Here is a 24501-nt window from a genome sequence, read left to right as displayed (position 1 = left end):
GAAACGAACTGTGAATGGCCATCTTGTACATGTGCTGATTTACTCTTTGGATCTTGAATGGTCAGATAATAATCAGGCGATGACGTGGGATGGAATGGTAGGATTCTCTCTATTAATGCCTGGCTACGAGACTGGTGCTACAGGCAGGGCTTTGGGTTCTTTGATAATGACTGGTTTTATAAGACAACAGGCGTGACCGTAATACATGGGAAAGGTTTATGTCGTAGGGGCAAAAGGGTTCTGGGACAGGAATTAGCAGGGCTCATTCGGAGAGCTTTAAACTAGATTCAAAGGTGGATGGGGTAGTAGCTGGGCTTGCACCACTGGGGCAACGCTCTAGTGTTGAGGCAGACCAGGAGGCCTCCCATCCCCCTGGGGTGAAATCGGTGTGCTCAGCTCGCTCCCTGAAATGCCTGTACACCAATGCACGCAGCATGGGGAATAAACAGGAGGAGTTGGAAATCCGTGTTCGGTCGGGGGTCTATGATCTAGTGGCAATTACAGAGACTTGGTGGGACGCCTCTCATGACTGGAATGTGGTCATGGATGGCTATGTCTTGTTCAGGAAAGACAGGCCGCTAAGGAGAGGTGGTGGAGTTGCTCTTTATGTGAGTGAGCAGCTAGAATGTATTGAGTTCTGTCCAGAGGCGGATCAGGAGCGAGTTGAGAGTTTGTGGGTGCGAATTAAGGGGCAGGCTGGCAGGGGTGATACTGTTGTGGGTGTCTATTACAGGCCACCGGATCAGGATGAAGAGGGTGATGAGGCCTTCTACAGGCAGCAGTCTCGCAATTACAGGGCCTGGTTGTCGTGGGGGATTTCAACTACCCTGATATTTGCTGGGAGGCCTACTCAGCCAGCCATCCTCAGTCCAGGAGGTTCCTCCAGTGCATTGATGATAACTTTCTGATGCAAATGGTGGATGAGCCAACTAGGAGAGGAGCGTTGCTGGATCTTATCCTCACTAACAAGGAGGGTCTGGTTGAAGAGGTGAAGGTTGAGGGCAGCCTTGGTTGTAGTGACCATGAGATGGTGGAGTTCAGGATCTCATGTGGCAGGAACAGAATAGCTAGCAGAATCACAACCCTGGACTTCAGGAGGGCCAACTTTGGCCTTTTCAAGCAATTGCTAGGGGAAATCCCATAGGACAGGGTACTAGAAGGTAAGGGGGCCCAAGATAGTTGGTTAGCATTCAAGGACTGCTTCTTCCGAGCTCAAGATCAGAGCATCCCAGCAGGTAGGAAGTCAAGGAAGGGTACCAGGAGACCTGCATGGTTAAACAGGGAACTGCTGGGCAAACTCAAGTGGAAGAAGAGGGTGTACAGATCATGGAAGGAGGGGCTGGCCACTTGGGAGGAATATAAGTCTGTTGTCAGAGGATGTAGGGAGGCAACTAGGAAAGCTAAGGCCTCCTTGGAATTAAACCTTGCAAGAGAGGTCAAGGACAACAGAAAGGGCTTCTTCAAATACATTGCAGGTAAAGCCAACACTAGAGGCAATGTAGGCCCACTAATGAATGAGGTGGGGGCCCTGGAGACAGAGGATAAAAAGAAGGCAGAGTTACTGAATGCCTTCTTTGCCTCTGTCTATACTGCTGGAGGCTGTCCTGAGGAGCCCCGGACCCCTGAGGCCCCAGAAGAAGTCAGGATAGAGGAGGAATCTGTCTTGGTAGATGAGGGCTGGGTCAGGGACCAATTAAGCAACCTGGACATCCATAAATCCATGGGCCCTGATGGGATGCACCCGCGGGTGCTGAGGGAGCTGGCGGAAGTCATTGCTAGGCCACTCTCCATCATCTTTGCTAAGTCGTGGGCAACGGGAGAGGTGCCTGAGGACTGGAGGAAAGTGAATGTCACTCCAGTCTTCAAAAAGGGCAAGAAGGAGGACCCGGGGAACTATAGACCGGTCAGCCTCACCTCCATCCCCGGAAAGGTGATGGAACAACTTGTTCTTGATGCTGTCTCTAGGCACATCAAGGACAGGGGGATCATTAGGGGCACTCAGCATGGCTTCACCAAGGGAAAGTCATGCTTAACCAACTTGATAGCCTTTTACGAGGACGTAACCCGGTGGATAGATGATGGTAAAGCTGTGGATGTGGTCTATCTCGATTTCAGTAAAGCGTTTGACACGGTCTCCCACAGCATCCTCGCAGCTAAACTGGGGAAGTGTGGTCTGGATGATCGGGTAGTGAGGTGGATTGTGAACTGGCTGAAGGAAAGAAGCCAGAGAGTGGTGGTCAATGGGACAGAGTGCAGTTGGAGGCCTGTGTCTAGCGGAGTCCCGCAAGGGTCGGTACTGGGACCAGTTCTATTCAATATATTCATTAATGACTTGGATGAGGGAATAGAGTGCACTGTCAGCAAGTTCGCTGATGACACAAAACTGGGAGGAGTGGCTGACACACCGGAAGGCTGCGCAGCCATTCAGAGACACCTGGACAGGCTGGAGAGTTGGGCGGGGAGAAATTTAATGAAATATACCAAGGGCAAGTGTAGAGTCCTGCATCTGGGCAAGAACAACCCCATGTACCAGTACAAGTTGGGGGCAGACGTGTTGGAGAGCAGCATAGGGGAAAGGGACCTGGGGGTCCTAGTGGACAGCAGGATGACCATGAGCCAGCAGTGTGCCCTTGTGGCCAAGAAGGCCAATGGCATCCTGGGGTGTATTAGAAGGGGTGTGATTAGCAGGTCGAGAGAGGTTCTCCTCCCCCTCTACTCTGCCCTGGTGAGGCCGCATCTGGAATATTGTGTCCAGTTCTGGGCCCCTCAGTTCAAGAAGGACAGGGAACTGCTAGAGAGAGTCCAGCGCAGAGCCACGAAGATGATTAAGGGAGTGGAACATCTCCCTTCTGAGGAGAGGCTGAGGGAGCTGGGTCTCTTTAGCTTAGAGAAGAGGAGACTGAGGGGTGACCTCATGAATGTTTATAAATATGTAAAGGGCAAGTGTCATGAGGATGGAGCCAGGCTCTTCTGAGTGACATCCCTTGACAGGACAAGGGGCAATGGGTGCAAGTTGGAACACAGGAGGTTCCACATAAATATGAGGAAACTTCTTTTGATCAGATCTTCATTACATAGCTTGGATTTTCATTATGGGCATGAACTCATGGCAGTTGATTTATCCCTGCAGAACTGCAGGCTGCTTTGCACTATCTGAGACATCCTCATGGGACCAGCAAATATAACACAGGACCTACAGGAAAACTGCATCACTCCAGGTTGGAGAATAATGGCTTCTTAAACTGTGTAAGAAGCCTCTATACAGGCAATTGAATTAAACCTCTGTCTGACATGCAAATCCCTAAATTCCACTCCAAATTTTTTGGTTTGCAATATTTCAAGAAGGATCCAAGAGACAAAACTTTAGGGGGCAAAGACAACCTATTGAGTTTTATGGGACCTGATATCGTCCTGCCCAGTATGTTCCAGGAGGCTGTACCTTACCATTGCCTGGATGTTTAACATAAGGAAATATTCAGTCATCTTGTTGGCAGGAATCAAGGATCTTTTGAAAAATATATGGTCAGTCTTTGGTGCAATTGAGTCACCTAGACATAGGTGTCTAGTTCCACCTAAGGGATCTACAAGCTCCCAAATATCTACCCTTCTACTGTGGCAGTTGAACACCAGGTGGGAGCCCCTAGGGCATCTCTATGTGCCTACACTCAGGAAAATGTATCACCTCCTCTAAGTCTTCAGGTAAATAAAATTAACATTAAAAACATTTAGCAACAGAAGGATTTTTAATTCATTCTGTTTATCCCTTATTATTTAAATATAGCTTAACAAGGCAAACAAAGAAGAGTGCCTGTATCCCATTATCTTTTTATATTCTGGAAAAAAAATAAACAATGCACAAAAAGTGTCTAAAATTGAGCAGCTTGTGGTTATGTTGCTATAGTTACAGAATGATCAGAGGTTTTGTTAAGCCAGAAAAAGAAATGAGCAGTTTAAAACAGTTTTGCACCTAGTCACTGCAGATAGTGGTACATTTCCAAGTACACAGTTTCGATCTGCTTCACATTGGTGAAATGCAAAGAAGCCATTTGTTTCCTGAAAATCCTTATGAATAAAAAAAACCTTTGCACTTTACATCTGAGAATTTCCATGTAGATTTCAAATAAAAAAAAAGAGCTACTATTAATAAACACGGTCAGGAAATGGTTTTATTTGCTTTTTCCTCAGAATAATTCCTGTTTTCAATTTCTCATTACAAAATGAAGCACTTAACATTTTTGTATCTGAAGATCAAAAACTTCTGCTTTCCAGCTAAAACCCATTACCTGTACATACAGAATCATAGGTGCATAGAATCTTTTAGGCTGGAAAAAGACCTTTAAGAACATCAAGTCAAACTGTTAACCCATCACTGCCAAGTCCACCACTAAACCATGGCCCTAAGCACCACATCTACATGTCCTTTAAATACCTCCAGGGATGGTGACTCCACCACTTCCACAGGCAGCCTGTTCCAATGATTGACAACCCTTTCTGTGAAGACATATTTCCTGATATCCAATCTAAACCTCCCCTGGCACAACTTGAGGCCATTTCCTCTTGTCCTATCACTTGTTACTTGGGAGAAGAGATCAAGACCCACCTCGCTACAACTTCCTTTTAGGTGGTTGTAGAGAGCAATGAGGTCTCCCCTGAGCCTCCTTTTATCCAGGCTAAACAACCCCAGTTCCCTCAGCCGCTCAGGGCTCAGGTCTTCGTTGCCCTTCTTTGGACTCGTTCCAGCACCTCGATACCTTTCTTGTACTAAGGGATGCAAAACTGAACACAGTATTCAAGGTGTGGCCTCACCAGTGCCAAGTACAGGGGGATGATCACTTCCCTAGTCCTGCTGGCCACACTAGTGCTGATACAAGCCAGGATCTTGTTGGCCTTCCTGGCCACCTGGGCATACTGCTGGCTCATATTCAGCCGGCCATCGATCAACACCCCCAGGTTCTTTTCCATCAGGCAGCTTTCCAGCCACTCTTCCCCAAGCCTGTAACGATGCATGGGGTTGTTGTGACCCAAGTGCAGAACCTGACACTTGGCCTTGTTGAATCTCATACAGTTGGTTGTGGCCCATCCACCCAGACTGTCCAGATCCCTTTGCAGAGCCTTCCTATCCTCAAGCAGATCCATACTCCTGCCCAGCTTGGTATTGTCTGCAAACTTACTGAGGGTGCACTCGATCCCCTCGTTCAGATCATTGATAAAGATATTAAAGAGAACTGCCCCAACACTGAGCCCTGGGAAACACCACTAGTGACTGGCTGCCAACTGGATTTCACTCCATTCACCTCAACACTTTGGACGTGACCATCCAGCCAGTTTTTTGCCCAGCAACGTGTACGCTCATCCAAGCCATGAGCAGTCAGTCTCTCCAGGAGAATGCTGTAGGAAATGGTGTCAAAGGCTTTACTAAAGTCCATGTAGACAACATCCACAGCATTTCCCTCATCCAGTAAGCAGGTCACTTTGTCATACAAGGAGATCAGGTTAGTCAAGCAGGACTTGCCTTTCATAAACCCATGCTGACTGGGCCTGATCGCCTGGTTGTCCTGTATATGCTGCGTGATGGCACTGAAGATGATCTGCTCCATAACCCTTCAGCATGATTTGGGCAGACTGGAGAGCTGGGCAAAGAGGAACCTAAGGTTCAACAAGAATAACTGCAGAGTCCTGCACCTGGGAAAGAGTAATAAAATGCACCAGTACAGGTTAGGAGGCAATCTGCAAGAGAGCATCTCCTTGGAGACGGATCTTGGAGTCCTGGTGGACAACAAGTTATCCATGGGACAGCGATGTGCCCTTGTGGCCAAGAAGGTCAATGGTATCCTGGGGTGCATTAAGAAGAGTGTGTCCAGCAGATCGAGGGAGGTTCTCCTCCCCCTACTCTACCCTGGTGAGACCTCACCTGGAGTATTGCATTCAGTTCTGGGCTCCTCAGTTCATGAGGGACAGAGATCTACTGGAGAGAGTCCAACGGAGGGCTACGAGGATGATTAAGGGAATGGAACACCTGCCTTATGAGGAAAGGTTGAGAGACCTGGGGCTTTTTAGTGTGGACAAGAGAAGACTGAGTGGGGATCTGATTAATGTGTATAAATATATGAGGGCTGGGTGTCAAGAGGAAAGGTGCAACCTCTTTTCTCTTGTGCCCTGCGATAGGACAAGGGGCAATGGATGCAAGCTAGAGCACAGAAAGTTCAACCTCAACATGAGGAAGAACTTCTTTACTGTAAGAGTAACAGAGCACTGGAACAATCTCCCCAGAGACTCTGGAGACTTTCAAGACCCATCTGGATGCGTTCCTGTGTAACCTGTCCTAGATTGGTCCTGCTCTGGCAGGAGGGTTGGACCCAATGATCTCCAGAGGTCCCTTCCAACCCCTAACATTCTATGATTCTATGATTCTATGAACGTTCCCCAGGACCAAGGTCAGACTAACAGGTCTGTAGGTCCCCGGATTCTCGTTCTGGCCCTTCTTGTAGATGGGCATCACATTTGCTAATTTCCAATCCCCTGGGACCTCCCCAGTTAGCCAGAACTGCTGAAAAATGGTGGAAAGAGGCTTGGTGAGCACTTCCGCCAGCTCCCTCAGTACCCTTGGGTGGATCCCATCTGGCCCCATAGACTTGTGCGTGTCTAAGTGATGTAGCAGGTCACTAACCATTTCTCCTTGGATCATGGGGGCTTCATTCTGCTCCCCATCCCTGCCTTCCAGCTCAGAGGCCTGGGTACCCAGAGAGCAACTGGTCTTACTACTAAAGACTGAGGCATTAAGCACCTCAGCCTTTTACTCATCAATTATCATTATCCTTCCCCGCACATGCAATAGAGGATAGAGATTCTCCTTAGCCCTCCTTTTATTTTTAATGTGTTTATAGAAACATTTTTTATTGTCTTACAGCAGTAGCCAGCTTAAGTTCTAGTTGGGCTTTAGTCCTTCTTATTTTATCCCTGCATAGCCTCACAACATCTTTGTAGTCCTCCTGAGTTGCCTTCCTTCTTCCACAGGTCATAAACTCTCCTTTTCTTCCTGAGTTCCAGCCAAATCTCTCTGTTCAGCCAGGCTGGTCTTCTTCCCTGCCAGCTTGTCTTTCAGCACATGGGGACAGCATGCTCCTGCACCTTTAAGATTTCTTTCTTGAAGAGCATCCAGCCTTCCTGGACCCCTTTGCCCTTCAGGACTGGCTCTCAAGGGACTCTGTCAACCGGGCTCCTAAACAGGCCAATGTCTGCCCTTTGGAAGTCTAAGGTAACAGTTCTGCTGATCCCCCTTCTTACTTCTCCAAGAATTGAAAACTCTATCATTTTGTGATCGCTATGCCCACGACAGCATCCAACCATAACATCACCCACAAGTCCTTCTCTGTTTGCAAACAACAGGTCCAGTGGGGCACCTTCCCTAGTATAGCTCACTCACCAGCTGTATCAGGAAGTTATCTATCTTCCACACACTCCGGGAACCGCCGAGACTGTTTCCTCTCTGCTGTATTGTGTTTCCACCAGACATCTGGTAAGTTGAAGTCCCCCAAGAGAACAAGGGCTAGTGATTGTGAGACTTCTCCCAGCTGCTGATAGAATATTTTGTCTGCCTCTTCATCCTTGTTAAGTGGTCTACAGCAGACTCCCACCATGATATCTGCCTTGTTGGCTTTCCCCTTGCTTCTTACCTATAAACACTCAACCCTATCATCACCATCCTCAAGCTTTAGACAGTCATAACACTCACTAACATACAGGACCACTCCACCACCTCTCCTTCCTTGCCTATCCCTTCTGAAGAGTTTATAGCCATGCATTGCAGCACACCACTTGTGCAAATCATCCCACTATGTTTCTGTGATGGCAACTATGTCACAGTTTTCCTGTTGCACAATGGCTTCCATCTCCTCCTGTTTGTTGCCCATCCTGCATGCACTGGTGTAGATGCACTTCAGTTGGGCTATTGATCCTGCCACCTTTAAGGGGGTAGAAGCCCTAGTTCCTACATGACCATTCTCAGGTGCTTCTGTAGTTTCTAACACACCAATAACCCTTGCATCTTTGCTGTTGCATGGATCTCCATCACCTACCTCCACTGAGATGGCAGACAAGAGGACCTTGGTATGGAGAAACAGAGACAAGGAGTTGCATTTATACCAGCTGACAGTCTGTGACTAAACTTTTATCCCCTTGTTTATAAAAATTCTTAAGTTTGCTTTTGCAATATGTTTTGCTGAATGAATGAAAAGATTTTGTAGCTAAATGTGAAGACTACAGAAGACTAAACTTTAACAAATGATATTCCTAATTCTCTCAGCTCCTTTTTAGTGAATTCTCATGCAGGCAATGAAGCACCTGCTGCTTCTAAACATGCCCATCTTTCTTTGCATATTGAAGCATGTGGTGCAAATCTTTTACTATTTCACTTTCATTTATTCTGTTGAAAGTGTATCCTACCACCATCTAAAAAGACTCCACTGTCAATGTGTCAAATATGTACTCTTTTTTAAAAAGCTCATTATAGGGAATGGCTACCACCTATTGAAAGCAGTATAATGGTAAATGGAGTTCATTCAGGCTTGGAAGAGTTTTGTTTTAAAGTGAAGAAAGGATTTCTGAAGCTGAATGAAGACAAGGAGATTACTTACAACTCATCCATCAGGACCTGTCTGTTTAAAGAACCCCAAAAGGGGTGTGAAAGATGATTATGCTGCAGTCCACTAGCCCTTTCCACATATCTCTTGTCCACAGGTCTTGTAGTCTTCTGCAGGCTGACAGGCCTGCTTTGAACAGGGATTTGAACCCAATAGCCTCCACAGATCCCTTCCAGCCAAATTGTTCTATGATATATGCTGCCTTTCAGAGATCCTGACTCTGAAAAACTCTTTTCTACCTCCTTTGAACTCTGATACTTGAAGTGTTACTGACCTTTGCTATGGAGAAACAAGAGCAATTGAAATGTCTAGATGCTAAATTAAATGTGTCTTCCAAATAAAGGCTAATGTCTCAGGCCATATCCAACAAGTCCAAACTTGCCTTCTTGTCAGACCTAGGCCTATGATGACTTCTGTGGGAAAAATTTAGGCTTCTGCTGACACTTAAAGCAGATACAGTTGTGAATCTGCTTGTCTCTGTATAATTTCTGCTATTACGACAACATGAAAGATCACTTCTTATCCCAGATGATGAGTCTCACAAGAGATGGTATAGGTATGCAAAAACAGGGCAAGACATGTTAATTTTTAGCCTGGTGTATATCCCAAACTGCTAAAGACAGTGATAGACAGATAGAAACCAAAATGAGAAGACTAGCTGATGAGTTTACAGAGAAAATGCACGATGGTTTGCAGGTGAGAAAATCACTTATCCATAGTGTTCTTGGAGTTTCTAAAGACCTTTGAATGAAAAACTGATGCTAGTCATTATGCATGCACTGCAGATTTACCATTAGGCCAGTCATTTTTCTAGCATAGAAAAATATCACCAAGGTAATTCATGTTTCAAAGGAGATAGGAGAAACCCTGTAAGAGTCATCAGTGGGATAATGTGCCTTTGGGGTGAGGGGAGAGAAATATCTGTCAGGGGTAGAGGTTATTTGTTCCATGCAACTAACTTAGATGTTTCAAGGTACTTGTACTGAACTCTTAGCACAGAGTTAACTATGATATTTGCGAAAATGTGATTTTGTCATACAAATATTTTCCTGCTTGAAAACTAATTTAACTCCTTTTGTGTATGTTTGCTTTTTTATTAATGTGAGAAAAAAACTAGAGGAGAGGTCTGTATATACTAGAGGTATATATGTTACACACTGCCAATACTAAATCAGTTTGTACAGAACTGAGTTAAACTTACTGTAGTTCTTCTGAAGCTAACTTCTCAAATTAATCAAAAATCATATGAAAACACTACTATAACAATTTTGAAATAAAAGATGCATGTGTGTCATCCAAAGTAATGCCCAAATTGTTCTGTTGGCCTATAATTTCTTAGCAGCAGTTCCCCCATTCTGCAAACCTGTTATTTATAAGAGAATTAAACAGCATCATCAGATGACTTAACGGAGTCTGAAATTGTAGTATGAGGAAAAAAGTGGGAGTGAAGTGCCAGATTATCAATGAAATACTACTCTAACAATGTTCAAGCCGATCAGAGAACAAAAAAAGTCCACACTCCCACTCCAAACTAGCAATTAGGGAAAAACTGCTCATCCATTATCATGAGCAAATTAGTCTAGAATATTTGAAATTGGAATTCTTGTTTGTTTGTTTGTTTGTTTTTTGGCTAGTGCAAATTATTAGATTGACAGAGATATTTCTTCTTTCTTAATTTCTTCACCTTCTTCTTCTTCTACGCCCTTCATAATACTGGAGTAATAAGAGACAGGGTTACAAAGGCGTTTAGGCTCCTAGTTTCAGTTAGGTTATTAGATACTTAAGGCATCTAATATACTGTAAATTCCATCCCTAAAAACTTAAGTTTTCTGATAGTTCTGCATATTGTGAAGAAGAACAGCCCAAGGCCAAAAATGAGACTCATAAAAAAAGAGAAATGAGCATCATAACTGATGCTTTAAGCAAGACTACACTTCATAATTAAGAGCAGACATCAATAGCGGAGACATACAATATTTGTTCTGTGGGTGTATTTTGAGTTTATTTCGGATAAATTCTAGAAATATGAGAATAAGGCTCCATTCAGTAATCTAACCACTGCTACCCTGGGCCATCTAAGACACTTTAAGGTAACTGATCTTCAGCTGCCTCTCCAAGAAGGCACAGGTTTCTTACAGGTCTTGTGTCATATATGCCACTTTGGGGTACATGGCTCAGGTAACCTAGGGATGCCTTTGCTTAAGAAATTAAACTGAACCTCAAGTGCCTGAGCATAATGCTGCCTTTATTACAAAGCTGGGTTTAGGAATGTCAAAATAGCTGTGTTGGGCACCAAACAGTTGGGTTAGCAAAACAACCATGGCTGGCAGCTGTTAGTGCTAGTAAAGGAGGAATCAGGGCTTTTAGGATGGTCTATCAGAAACTGAAGTCATTGCCCTCATTCCTTTCAACACCTTGGTAGCAGCAGGCAGCACACCCTGACTGACCGCCTCACCTCCCCCCCAGACTCTTCCTCTCATCTTCTCCTAATTTTGCCAGAAGTTACTCAGTCCTGCCTCCCCCCATCCCTGTGATAAAACAAACATACAAAATAAAACAAAACTCCACAAACCCCAAATCTATATTTCTGCAAAGTTGTGAGCTGACTCTGCTCTGTTATGCAGTATAATGACAAAATAACTGTTGGATTTTCTAACAAAATGTACCCTCACCAGCGTAAAATTGACAGCCAGAGATACATTTATGGTAACTAATACTATAAAATCTGGACACTTCACATGCCTTATGATATCCCACAGAGGTAAAGAAGGAAGAATTACTTGACAACTGGGAGTAAGAGGCACAGAAAGGCAAAATGACTTATCTAGGATAACACAAAACATCTGTGACAGAGAAGGAAGCTAAACCTGGGTCCCCTAATTTCCAGGCTTGGGTTCTAGCTGCTAGGTAATCCTTCCAAACCTGAAATCTCAGTGTTCTTACTGATTCTGTATGTTTTTAAAGCAAGATTTTCAGAAATGCACTGTTTAGGTGTTGGCTGAAATCTCTTTCCATTGAACTGAAAAAAAAATTTTATTAAAGAAGCCAGCACTGCAGGAATTAAACCAAGATCTTCACTAATTCATCCTGATCTAAGCAAAAGCTCAAACTCACATTTTTTGCACTCTGCACACACTCACTACACAAGAAATGCAGGATAACAAAGTCAACTGAAATATTTATGCTATTCAGAACATTTTACAAGGCATCAACATTTTCCAGCAGTACTGCTGCAGGTGTCAATTAGTAGCAGACTATTTTTTATGCCAGTTCCTTCTCCGAAGAAAGCACCAGGAGCTTGAGCTGCCTTTGCAGAAACATACATTATCTTCTAACCTTTACTTGTTAAACCAGCAATGCAAGAGTCTCCAACTCCCAGCCCACAAGGCTGTCTAGGGTACACTGGGTCATCCCTATGTCTGGGCTGCTGAATGAAGCCCTAGGTCCATTCTCAGGGTTTACTGACCAGTAAGAAGATCAACATTTTTCTAGCCAATAAAGCAGCGGGCTCCAAGTAGTATCTTTGAGTGAGAACCCCAGACTGGGATTGTTTGTACAATAAAATTTCTGATTTGAGAGAAGGCTGAGCTTTCAGCCTCTGTTTTTCTTCTGCTGAGTCAGAAATTCAGATCTTTAGTCTTTTTAGAATTAGAGGGAGACAGTAGCATTTTAATTAAGTTTTGCAAGAGCTGGGTTAAAAATATCAACAAGTTACTAAGTCACAATACCTTCACATCACTGAGGCTGGAAAGGGCCTCTGGAGATTCCCGAGTCCAGCCTCCCCTGCTTGAGTATGGTCAGCTATAGCAGGTTACTTAGGGTCATGTCCAGTCGGGTTTTGAATATCTCCAAGGACACGAACTCCACAACGTCTCTGGGCAACCTGTTCCAGTGTTCGATCAGTAACAAAAAAGTTTTTTCTTATATTTAGATGGAGTTTCATGTATTCTAGTTTGAGCCCATTACCTCGTGGCTTGTTGCTGGGCACTACTGAGAAGAGTCTGGCTACATCTTCTTTACTCTCCCCCATCTGTGCCCAACTCCCATTAGGCATTTCCACATAACGATAAGAGTATCCATCATGTACTGATCATAGAATCACAAAATCATAGAATGGTTTCAGTTGGAAGGGACCTTAAAGATCATCTAGTTCTAACCCCGCTGCCATGGGCAGGGACACCTTTCCACCTTTTCCACAACTTCTCTGGGAAACCTGTGCCAGTGCCTCATCATCCTCACAATAAAGAATTTCTTCCTAATACCTAATCTAAATCTATCCTCTTTCAGTTTAAAACCCTTACCTCTCGTCCTATCACTACATGCCCTTGTAAGAAGCCCCTCTCCAGCTTTCCTCTAGGCCTCCTTCTGGTACTGGAAGGCTGCTATAATGTCCCCCCCAGAGCCTTCTCTTCTCCAGGCTGAACAGCCCCAACTCTCTCAGCCTGTCTTCACAGGAGAGGTGCTCCAGCCCTCTCATCATCTTCGTGGCCCTCCTCTGGACTCGTTCCAACAGCTCCATGTCCTTCTTATCTTGGGGGTCCCAGAGCTGGCCTCAGTACTCTAGGTGGGATCTCAGGAGAACAGAGTAAAGGGGCAGAATCACCTCCCTCAACCTGCTGGCCATGCTTCTTTTGATGCAGCCCAGGATACAGTTGGCTTTCTGGGCTGCAAGCGCACATTGTTGGCTCGTATTGAGCTTCTCGTCAACCATCACCACCAAGTCTTCCTCCTCAGGGCTGCTCTCAATCCATTCTCTGCCCAGCCTGTATTTGTGCTTGGGATTGCCCCGACCCACATGCAGAACCTTCCACTTGGCCTTGTTGAACTTCATGCGGTTTGCACAGGTACAGCTCTCAAGCCTGTCAAGGTCCCTCTGGATGGCATCTCTTCCCTCCAGCGTGTTGACCGCACCACTCAGCTTGGTGTCGTCGGCAAACTTGCTGAGGGCGCACTTAATCCCACTGTCCATGTCGCCGACAAATACGTTAAACAGGACCAGTCCCAATACCGACCCCTGTAGAACGCCACTTGTCGCTGGTGTCCACTTGGATATTGAGCCGTTGACTGTAACTCTGAGTGCGACCATCCAGCCAATTCTTTATCCGCCGAGTGGTCCATCCATCAAGTCCATGTCTCTCCAATTTAGAGACAAGGTTGTCATGATACGTGGGATTGTTCCTTCTCATGTGCTGGACTTTGCATTTCCCTTTGCTGAACTTCATGAATTTCCTGTTGGCCCATTTTTACAGCCTATTGATGTCCCTTTAAAAGGTGATATAATCATCTGGTCTGTCAACCACTCCTCCCAGTTTTGTATCATCTGCAAGCTGGCTGAGGATGCACTCTTCCTTGTCGTCCAGGTCATAAATGAAGATGTTAAACAGTACCGGCCCCAATATTGACCTTAGAAGCCCACCACTAGTGAGTGGATCCCATTTAATTTCATTTTTTCATATTCTTTTTTAAGTCCAGCTATCTAAAATATTAGCTATTTTATCAAGCAAGTGGTCCAAGTTTCCTCTAAAGCCATAGGAGAGGCAGTGTCAGAGAAAGATTTGCGTCATCCTGAAAGTCAGGTACCTGCCCCATCCAGATATTTCTTTCCATTGACTATCGCTGAAGCCTTGATTACTATGGTTAGACAGCAGGTGAAGTGAATCTCACACTTCTTTAAAGAATTAAACTGAGCTATCACTAAAAGAATAGATGGAGAAAGGGTCCACATCAAAATACCGTAATGGCATAAGTACTCATCAACATTTTACTCTGATTTGAAGTGTGCTGTAATCACAGTCCACTCTGACTGGATTTCCACATGGAGCTTGAAAATACTTCCTGACAAGACTTCTTTTGAAATGAACACATTTCTCTGACAAATTGGAAAAAAACCCCAAAAAACAGCCTGTTGTGAAAAAGTCACCATCTCCTAGGATAATGCATCTCAATGTATTCTGCTAGTCAAGCCAGTATATTCTGCAGAAAATATATAACTGCTCTGGGTACCTTGATCCTTGGTTGTGTACTGGTTGTATCATAAGTCAAGAATAAGCATTTCAAGTATGACTTAATCTCTATGAGCTATCACTTGATGGGTGCTAATAAGAATTGTGACGAGCAGCTAAAGCAAAAGAACTGTCCTTTTTGTTCTAAAACACAGAGCTGGACAGATTACAACAGAAGGGAAAAGCACAACAAAATCCATATGTGCCTTGCACTATGCACAGTTTCATCACTAAATAAATAAGCCAAAAATAAAACAAAATGAAAAACAAAGTCCAACCAAAATGGAATTTGAGAACATCCCAAAGAAATATGCTATGGAAAGTTGGATATATTTGAGATAAACAGCAGATGGCATTCTCAGGTGGTGGGAAAGATAAAAATGTGAATTTAGAAATGTTAGAAGTTTTGTAACTGCAGAAAAAGTGTAACTTGGAATTCAGCAACAGATAGTCTAAAAGCCTGTTTGCAGCTTTGGTGAGCATAGCTGCTTTGTATCTCCTCATGCTGTCTCAGTGGAAATCTAAAAGCATCTCTGCATCTTTAAACTGAATGCAAGCCTCTGCTGATCAGAGTAGCTGCAAACATCCCCAGCCATGAATGGTTAAAGCACTGGTAAGGGCTATAGTGTTTCCATGCAAAAAAGTAGTATAAAGTGGTATAAAGAAAATAAACTCTTATGAGTTTCACAGCTGGAACTCAGTTCTGTTTCTAGCTTTAACTCTCTTGTGCTACCAAACTGTGTTCAATAAGTCTATGATAATCTTATACATTTTTGGAACAGTATATATCCTGATGCTTTCTGGCTACCTTCTGCTATGTATTACTTCATCATGGTCAGATGGAGGAGAAAAAAATATTGACTCTGAGAGAGTTATCTATGAACAGGATTACACTGAGGATCAAAATCACCCAAATGTCTCTCTCTTGGGAAGAGCAAAAAGCTGAAAACATATCTATTTTTTTAACACATAAAAAATTCTGTTTCCTATTATCCCTTTGCTTTGAAAAATGACAAAACGAACAAATAAGGTAATCAATGCTAATGAATAGTCAAGAAGAGCAGAGCATGATGCTTAGAGATAAAGAAAGAAGAGAAAAAAAAACAGAATAACAAAAGAAACTTTTTTCCTAATTTCTTGACCAGCTCAAGAAAAGATGTCTAAGGAGGGGAGAAGAGGACTTCAGCTTATCCTCATAATTAGAAAGACAAACCATGTGCAGAAGAATAGTAAGATTCTTGGGGAAAGTTCAAGGAATGATCAAGAAGAAAATGAGCCTGGAAGAAAAGCTTTAAGTGCTTTTTCTGTTGTTTTGCCTCATCTAATGCTGTATAGTTCTGTAGCTAAGTAAAGGAACCAGCAGGTTTTTGGAGCCCTTTGTGAAGACTAAGGTGTGTGGTTGACATTCCCACCTCAGCTGGCAAGCTAGAATCACTACAGAATCAAAGAGGAGAAATGGGTATTTTAGGGCCTGATTCACCTATTCACATTGAAAGTATTTTTTATGAGACAAATAATGCTCTAGAAATTTTTTTTCCCTGTTGACTGTAAAAGAAATCCAGATACTTAACTCAGATAAGGGTGCAGACTTCCATGGTTAAGCAGAAGAATTTCGAAGAAGTTTGTATTGTTGGGAATGCTTGGGCAGTGGTGGCCTAAGTGAGGTCTGTGAGGTCTGTTCCTGCGAAAGATGAGCAACAGAAGGGCTGTGCCTGTGGAAGAAAAGAGCTAGTAATTAAAAAATCTAAGCCTGAAGCCTCCTTTATGTAAGGAAACTGAAGATAAGCTAGATGTAATGAGGGGGGAGCTCAGACAAGGAGAAGAGAAGTTATTGCTACAATGTAGAGAGGTTTACACATAGAAATATACTTTTTCATTATTTTTATTATCATGGTGGTCCATTTTTCAAAGAATGAAAGAAAAAATACTCTTTCTCAGAGTGCCAGCATTAAGTAAGGCAAAAATCTGGACAGAACCTTTAGTGTCCAAGTGATAAAGAAGCTTGATAACTCTCAAGTGTCTTTGAGGAATAACAAATATGCAAAAGAAAGTCACAAAGGATTCCACTGTCTATGTGTGCTAATGTTTAACAGATCCTAATACTTACAGGAGTGTTATAAGAATAAATTAATGACTGCTGGTAAAAGTAATCCAAGGAAGCAGTTTTTCCATACAATGAACATATTAGGAAAAAGGCACTTTTGCCTTTTTTAACTTTATAGTAGGTAAGTGAAACACATTCTTGGGCATGAAGTCAAGCAAAAGTCTTTTAAGTACATTTACAATAAAACCTGAATATAATTTAGTGATAATTGTGAATTTCAGTGTCTATGTGGTACATAAAAGATAAAATAGCTGCTGGTTTTTATTTTTTCTGATTTCCAGATGACAAAATAAAGAGATTGTCTCCCACTTGCTGCAAATAGCAAAATAAAAATATCCGAAGTATTTATAAAGCATCTACCGCATAATACCATGATTGCTTCACGTTTGAGGGCAGCGAGAATCTTTTGTTCAGTGCCTGGAAAGCCCTTGTCTCACTGGGGTCTCCTACTTGATGGGTCACTTTCTTCTACCACAATATGAAGAGTAATTGACAGTGAGTCTAATTTCACTGCTTCAATTCTACTTAGTAAATTTTGAAAGATAAGACTGCCCTCAACAGAAAAATCAACTATGGGCATACAGTGGTAGTTTAAGGTCTATGTGCACATCCTAATTTGTGTTGTCTTTGCACATGCTCCTCCCTTTTTTGCCCATCCTTGATCTCTGTCCCTGTTGTTGGTAACAGGAGCAGTATAGCCATTTTTACAGCTATCCTTGTCACCTTCTGTCTACTCTAAAGATAGCGTGACACACCATTAAGAGGTATCAATGATATTAATTCTGTGCTTATTCAGCACATAATACCTGTTTCCCAGTTTTCTTCTGAAGTACCAGGTCCCAGTGGAAAACAAGTGATCAAGAAGAAGATGAAGCATCAACACTGATGTTTGTATCCAGGCAGATGACTGCACCAGTTTGCAGCAGAGCAAACTGAGGCAGACGACCATGCTTTGGATACAATCCAGATTTGGAACGTCTGGAGCAATTAGTGCTAACTTTATTTGTTGCAAAAATTAATATGTGGACTCTGGAGAACAATTGGTATAATTGTTTCTGAGCACTCTCCACTTCTCTATTTTATTCTCTTGGTAACTCTTTGTGAATTCCCAGGGATGATATACTGATCCAAGGAAGCTAACACATGTTGGAATTCAGTCAAGACATTGGATAATTGTTACTATTGCAGAGATATTTTTTTTTGAGATGTAATGTGATATATTTATAATAACATAAAATTATTTTTCCCAGTAGTGTTATTGTATGACCTTTTAACTGTCTTTGCACGGGATAAATATTCTCTTTAGTATTAATGAATAGCAAGAGTTGCTAAAACCTTCCATGCACTGACTTTTCATTCTCTTGCTGGCAAGTCTCCTCAGGAAACCCTCGTTTATTTAGCTGCATATAACCCTTTGACCCTTCTTTCTGTCTTTAGATATCTAACAGTACCATTAGAAGTGGTTCAAAACTGAATCTCCTGTTACAGAGGAAATTTTGGTATTTTAAATGGAATCAGAAGAACTGCAAAGGCTTGCAATGAACAGTCACTGTCATATATGCATTGTAATAAGAAACAAATAAAACCAAAAATCATAGCAAATTGAGCAAAAAAAAAAGGTCTAGTTCCTTCATTCTAATGTAAATTTACTATTATCTCTCATTTCTCACATTCTATTTTTCTGACCAAATTTTTAAAGCAACCTGCAGCTGAGTTTTCACACCTTTCCAAGTAATCTATTCTAATGCTTTATTAGCTTTTCTAATGTTAAGGATTTTTCTTCACATTTCACTTGAATCCCTCTTCCTTTACTGTAAACTTTGTACATTTTGTGGGGTCTGTAATGGAGTACCCACTAAAAATAAAAACAGAAAGCATTGTATTCTCTTTCCATTTCAGCAATCTTTTTATACATCCAAAGACATCAAGCTAAACACATTCCATTTCTTCAGTCTTCCTCATATGTTCTGTTTTCTATACTATTAATTTTGTTCTTTTTCATCTAAATAACTCCAGTAGATTTCTTTCTTGAAGTGTATAATGTTCCAGCGTGTACATGATATTCCAGCTGAAAACCCACGCGAACATTGTATCCCTTTTAACACAGAATCACGGAATCACAGAATCAATCAGGTTGGAAGAGACCTCAGGGATCATCGAGTCCAACCATTGCGCTGACACCACCATGTCAACTAGACCATGCTACTAAGTGCCATGTCCAGTCTTTTCTTAAACACATCCAGAGATGGTGACTCCACCACCTCCCTGGGCAGCCCCTTCCAATGTCTAATAACCCTTTCTGAGAAGAAATTCTTCCTAATGTCCAACCTGAACCTCCCCTGGTGAAGCCTGAGGCTGTGTCCTCTTGTCCTATCGCTAGCTGCCTGGGAGAAGAGGTTGACTCCCACTCCGCTACAGCCTCCCTTCAGGTAGTTGTAGACTGCAATAAGGATTTATATTACATGTAATAAAAAAAAATTATATTACATGTAATAAAAAAATGATGTTATAATTTGTGATTTAGTTAAGCAAAAATTCAAATGCTAAGGAAAAACATAAATTTTCCCTTTTGATGAAACAGGAAAAACTCTGTTTCAGCTTTTTACCTAAGCACCATTTTTTTTGAAGGTGGCTTGTGTGGAAGATTGTGGAGATTTTGACAACTCAGCATTTTTCTGGCAAGAAAAAATTAAGTCAGAAAATTCAGACTGGCTCTGAGCAATTTCAGGAACTTAAGGAATAAACTGATTAAATATAAAAAGAAAAAGGAGGGGAAATAAGTCTCCTGAGAAGTACCACAAAGGAAGTTTGACCCTGAAGGGATATATTGTTGACTCCATGGTGTCCATAGTGATTTTAGTATTGGTTTTGTGTTTCCAAGAACAGGGTTCAGAAGCTGATTGCTGGGCAGCAATATAAAACACTGAGAGAAAAGAAAAACTTCTCATTGCAGTTCTCCCATACCTCCACTGAGCTTATTCTCATTTTGCATCCCACTTTCGTATGAAGACGTTACAAGTTACAGTGATTTGTCGTATTTCCAGGCGTACTCAGAACTTATTGTTCAAATTCCCTACTGTTTTACAACGGTGCATATATATTTATCTAAAAGCACTACCCACGGGCCCTAATAACAATTAAGTTTCTTGAAGAGAAATGTGGTGCTAGCCTAGAAGAGTTTAAAACATGCTAGTCAATACTATTTTCTGTTGAGCTGAGGTACTTTAATAGCAATGTTACATCAGATAAAACATCCCCAAGGACAAAAAAAAAAGTATAAAGGGCTTTGGATTTTGAAGAGATGTCCATATAATTGATTTTTCCTTCCATTAGTCAGTCAGCTGAATATTTCCTTTAACCTCTGCTAATGTCCTGTCTTGCATTGTTTGCTCTTTAAGGAGAATATTTCTGCAGAGGGTTTGCAGGCAATAAATGTAAGTAAGTTAAAGAATATTTGTAAGCCTGCAGACCCCAATAAAATGCTAAGAAACAATGAATAACAGTGTTAACAGCAGTGACAATGCTGAGTTCCTGCTCCAGTAAAAGGACTATTCCTGAGTTTGCAATGGTCAATGAAGCAATTAGTAACATTAACTACTCTCATAAAGTACTTCTAAAGAGTGAAATCCTGTGCCCAGTATAAAAATAAAGAAACAGGTAAGCAGGGATGTGGAGACAGTACAAGGGTGCAGAACATCATTGCCATATAGGATTCTGTTTGTTTATTATGTCCTTTCTCCCTATATTATTCAGACTAAACTCTTTAGTGCATATGTACTGTGTTTAAGTAGCACCTACAGAGGCTTTATTTTTCAGTTGATAGTTGTTACTATAATAAGATGTTTGAAAATAGAACAGGGTGCTCAGGTCAGTGGTTGGATAAAGCAAACATAAAAGTAAAAAGAAGTGAAGAAAAAAGATTTTTTTCAGCATAAGGAAAAATGCATTTTGGATCAATGCACAGCATTGTACTTGATGCAGAATGACTTGTGTACGTGTGTTCAAGGTCTTAGCCCCCTTTCTGCATAACTTTTATTTGATAAAAATGTATTTTTATCCCATACCCATTCATTCTTTCCTTTTTCCAGCTGCAACTATACCCTGATTCTAACTGCACAGGTACATCACAGAATCACAGAATCAATCAGGTTGGAAGAGACCTCAGGGATCATCGAGTCCAACCGCTGCCCCTACACCACCCTGGCAACTAGACCATGGCACTAAGTGCCATGTCCAGTCTTGTCTTAAACACATCCAGAGATGGTGACTCCAACACCTCCCTGGGCAGCCCATTCCAATGTCTAATAACCCTTTCTGAAAAGAAATTCTTCCTGATGTCCAACCTGAACCTCCCCTGGTGAAGCTTGAGGCTGTGCCCTCTTGTCCTATCGCTAGTTGCCCGGGAGAAGAGGCCAACTCCCACTTCACTACAACCTCCCTTCAGGTAGTTGTAGACTGCAATAAGGTCACCTCTGAGCCTCCTCTTCTCCAGGCTAAACAACCCCAGCTCCCTCAGCCGTTCCTCGTAGGTCAGACCCTCCAGACCCTTCACCAGCTTAGTCGCCCTCCTCTGGACTCACTCCAACACCTCAACATCTTTCTTGAAGTGCGGGGCCCAGAACTGAACACAGTACTCAAGATGCGACCTCACCAGTGCCGAGTAGAGAGGGACGATCACTTCCCTAGACCGGCTGGCTACACTATTCCTAATAGAGGCCAGGATGCCATTGGCCTTCTTGGCCACCTGGGCATACTGCTGGCTCATGTTTAGCCGGCTGTCGATCAGCATCCCCAGGTCTCTTTCCACCAGGCCGCTTTCTAACCACTCTTCCCCCAGCCTGTAGAGCTGCATGGGGTTGTTGTGGCCGAAGTGTAAGACCCGGCACTTGTTCTTGTTGAACCTCATGCTGTTGGTCTCGGCCCATCTATCTAACTTGTCCAAATCCCTCTGTAGGGCCTTCCTACCCTCCAGCAGATCGACACTGCCACCCAGCTTGGTGTCATCTGCAAATTTACTGAGGGTGCACTCAATCTCTACATCTAGATCATCTATAACAGCACCGGCCCCAGAACTGAGCCCTGGGGAACACCGCTAGTGACCGGCCGCCAGCTGGACTTTGCCCCATTCACCACCACTCTCAGGGGTCGGCCATCCAGCCAGTTTTTAACCCATTTAAGAGTCCAGACATCCAAGCCCCGGGCAGCCAGTTTGTCCAGGAGGATGCTGTGGGAGACAGTGTCGAATGCCTTACTGAAGTCTAGATATATAGATGTTTTCAGTGCTCTTAAAAGTCCATTTTCCATTGAATTTCCTATTAGTTGAAAAATGTTTTTTAATTTAAATAATGGCTAATAATAATAATCTCTAACTTTATTAACTGTCATCCCCATGGTCTCAGAGTGTTGATCTCAGGTTCATGAGGCCCTTTGTCTCGATGGGCTTGAAAAGTGATGTAGGAGAAAGTGTTCAATGGGAATGCCCTCTACACCTTCTGCATATAGAAATATGAGAAGTGCTTGTGTGTTTACTGCCTTGTGCCACTGGACATCTCTTGCCTAATGGCTTCTTCAGTGTACAACATGAAGCAAAATCTGAGCTTTCACTTAGTCCTCTTCTGTAACTCCTAACTTCCAAGAACTACTTCTCTAAACACAACCGTGTCCAAAGCTTGCATTAAACCCTTGTATGAGTCTGTAGTCAGCCCCTGCCTGCAGTGACACAAGAAAGTAATTCCAATTCAGTAAAATTCATGCAGTTTACACTTCCTATTGATCTTTTTGATTGTTTTTCCTTTTAACTAAAATAAAAGGGCTTGTCAAACTGCCAGCAAATGCTTTGCTTCTGGGGTTCAGAAGAGCTCTCTAGAATATAAGGCAGACTGACAGTTATCATTTCATTTCCCTGCAGACAGAACTGATAATATTTCGCAGCATTTCTTGGTGCTAGAGTGATAAGAAAAAAATCACAGCAGACTACTGACAGTGACAAAAAGGCATAAGATTTAAGGAAGCCCCTAAAAGTTATGATAATTTAAGCAGAGAACATAGCAAAGTGACAGATTATCTTTGGAGAGCCAGCAATGTGCACAGATATCATGAAGTCTAACTCACTTGAAAGGGTGAGTGTGGGATGATCGGCAAATGAAGGCAGTGAGATCTAGAATTCATTGTAAGCTGCCTTATCTAGATGCCACAGTGGAAAATAATGACATTGTTGTTGCTTTGTACTGACTGATCACTAACAATTGTTAAGCACCACTACTAGACTGATTTCTGGCCTTATCCTCTTTTTCACAGATCAAGAGAGATCTTTCCAGCATGTCACCTTTAATCTCAGTTCTGTTCTGAAATGTACTGTATCACTTACCTTTGGAGATTAGTTCTACTAACAGGGAACTTATTTGTCCATTATCACTATCAGCAGTAGATTTTGGCACCTGATTCTAACACAGGGCACATGAAAACATAAGTCAGATTTCCTTTTTCCAGTTTTGGATATATATTCATATTTAAGCCAACTTTTACCAACCATCTTCTGCCATTCTAGCTGAATAAAGAAATCTGGAAGTGACTGTGGTTGTTTTCTCTGTAATCCTCTTCAAATTAACTTTAGAGCCATTTCTGAATTATCTCGTGTTTGTTGTGCAGAATGGGGAGTATTGCAGAACAGCTACTTTCACTCCCCATCTAGTGACTAATGTGTATCTGTATTTTGACAACAGAGTCCCTGAGGGCCATTTCACAGCAGAAGTGAATGTACATTGCAAATAACTCTTGTTCAAGGCCCAGGTTTTACATACAAGTCCTTGGATTGTACTTTCTCTCTGCTGTTCCTCCTAATTTCACCCAGATGTGAGACCCCAAGGTTTAACCTGTAAGGCTGAGACTTCTAAACTCACATATCCCATCTTTCAGGGAATTTCCTAACCAAAAGGCCCTAGGTGGGTTGTCTGACTTCTGCTGGCTTGTAGGTGCAATCAGTGCAGTTCCCATACCAGTTTATCTTTAGACTGGCAGAGGTCTGTGCTGAAGGGTTGTCTGAACCCGTGGGAGGAACTATCTCAGCCTGTGCTGCTCAGACCAATGAGTTTCCTGCAACTGTACTGCAAACCCAGAAGTTGCACTGATATTTTCTCAAAGATCTAGACTGACTGCGTAAGTGTGAGGAATTCATCCTGGCAGGAACATAAATTCAGGGGAAAGTCAGTTTGCATGTGGGTGGTAAATCTGGCCATATGGAGGATTACTAAGCCTGCAGAACGTGTGCCGCAGGACTATACTCTGCATGCCGAGTACCATCACATTGATGTATGCAGTAAGAGACAAGCAAGAGTCTAATGCAATGGACCCTCAAAAAAAACACAGTGTCTAGAAGCAGGCTGCTCTTGCAGTTCATGATTTACCCTAGGAAAGGATGATAGGAGGAGATGGCTGTGATCTGGGTTCATTTTCCTGCTGGGCTGTCTGCAGTCTGTACAACAGAGGTTAAATATCTGTAGCCCATGACAAAACCTTTTCAGGAGACAATACAGCACGACTTTGATGGGGTAAAGCAAACTGTAACACACACAGATGTCAGCAAGGGGCAGTGTTTGCTGCAATCAATAGGTAGCCTTGGTTTCATATAAGACATATCACTCATGGGAGACTATATCCTTTCCATGGATTGAAAATAGGCTTACTGATCTAATAGATCTCAATTTCAAAATATTACGATTCGGTAATAACACTGGCACACTTACTGCCAACAAAATAA

This window comes from Nyctibius grandis, chromosome 5, assembly GCF_013368605.1.
Source record: "Nyctibius grandis isolate bNycGra1 chromosome 5, bNycGra1.pri, whole genome shotgun sequence".
In the NCBI taxonomy this organism is placed as follows: Eukaryota; Metazoa; Chordata; class Aves; order Nyctibiiformes; family Nyctibiidae; genus Nyctibius; species Nyctibius grandis.
The sequence above is the reverse complement of the archived record's forward strand: the minus strand, read 5'-3'. Positions refer to the sequence as shown.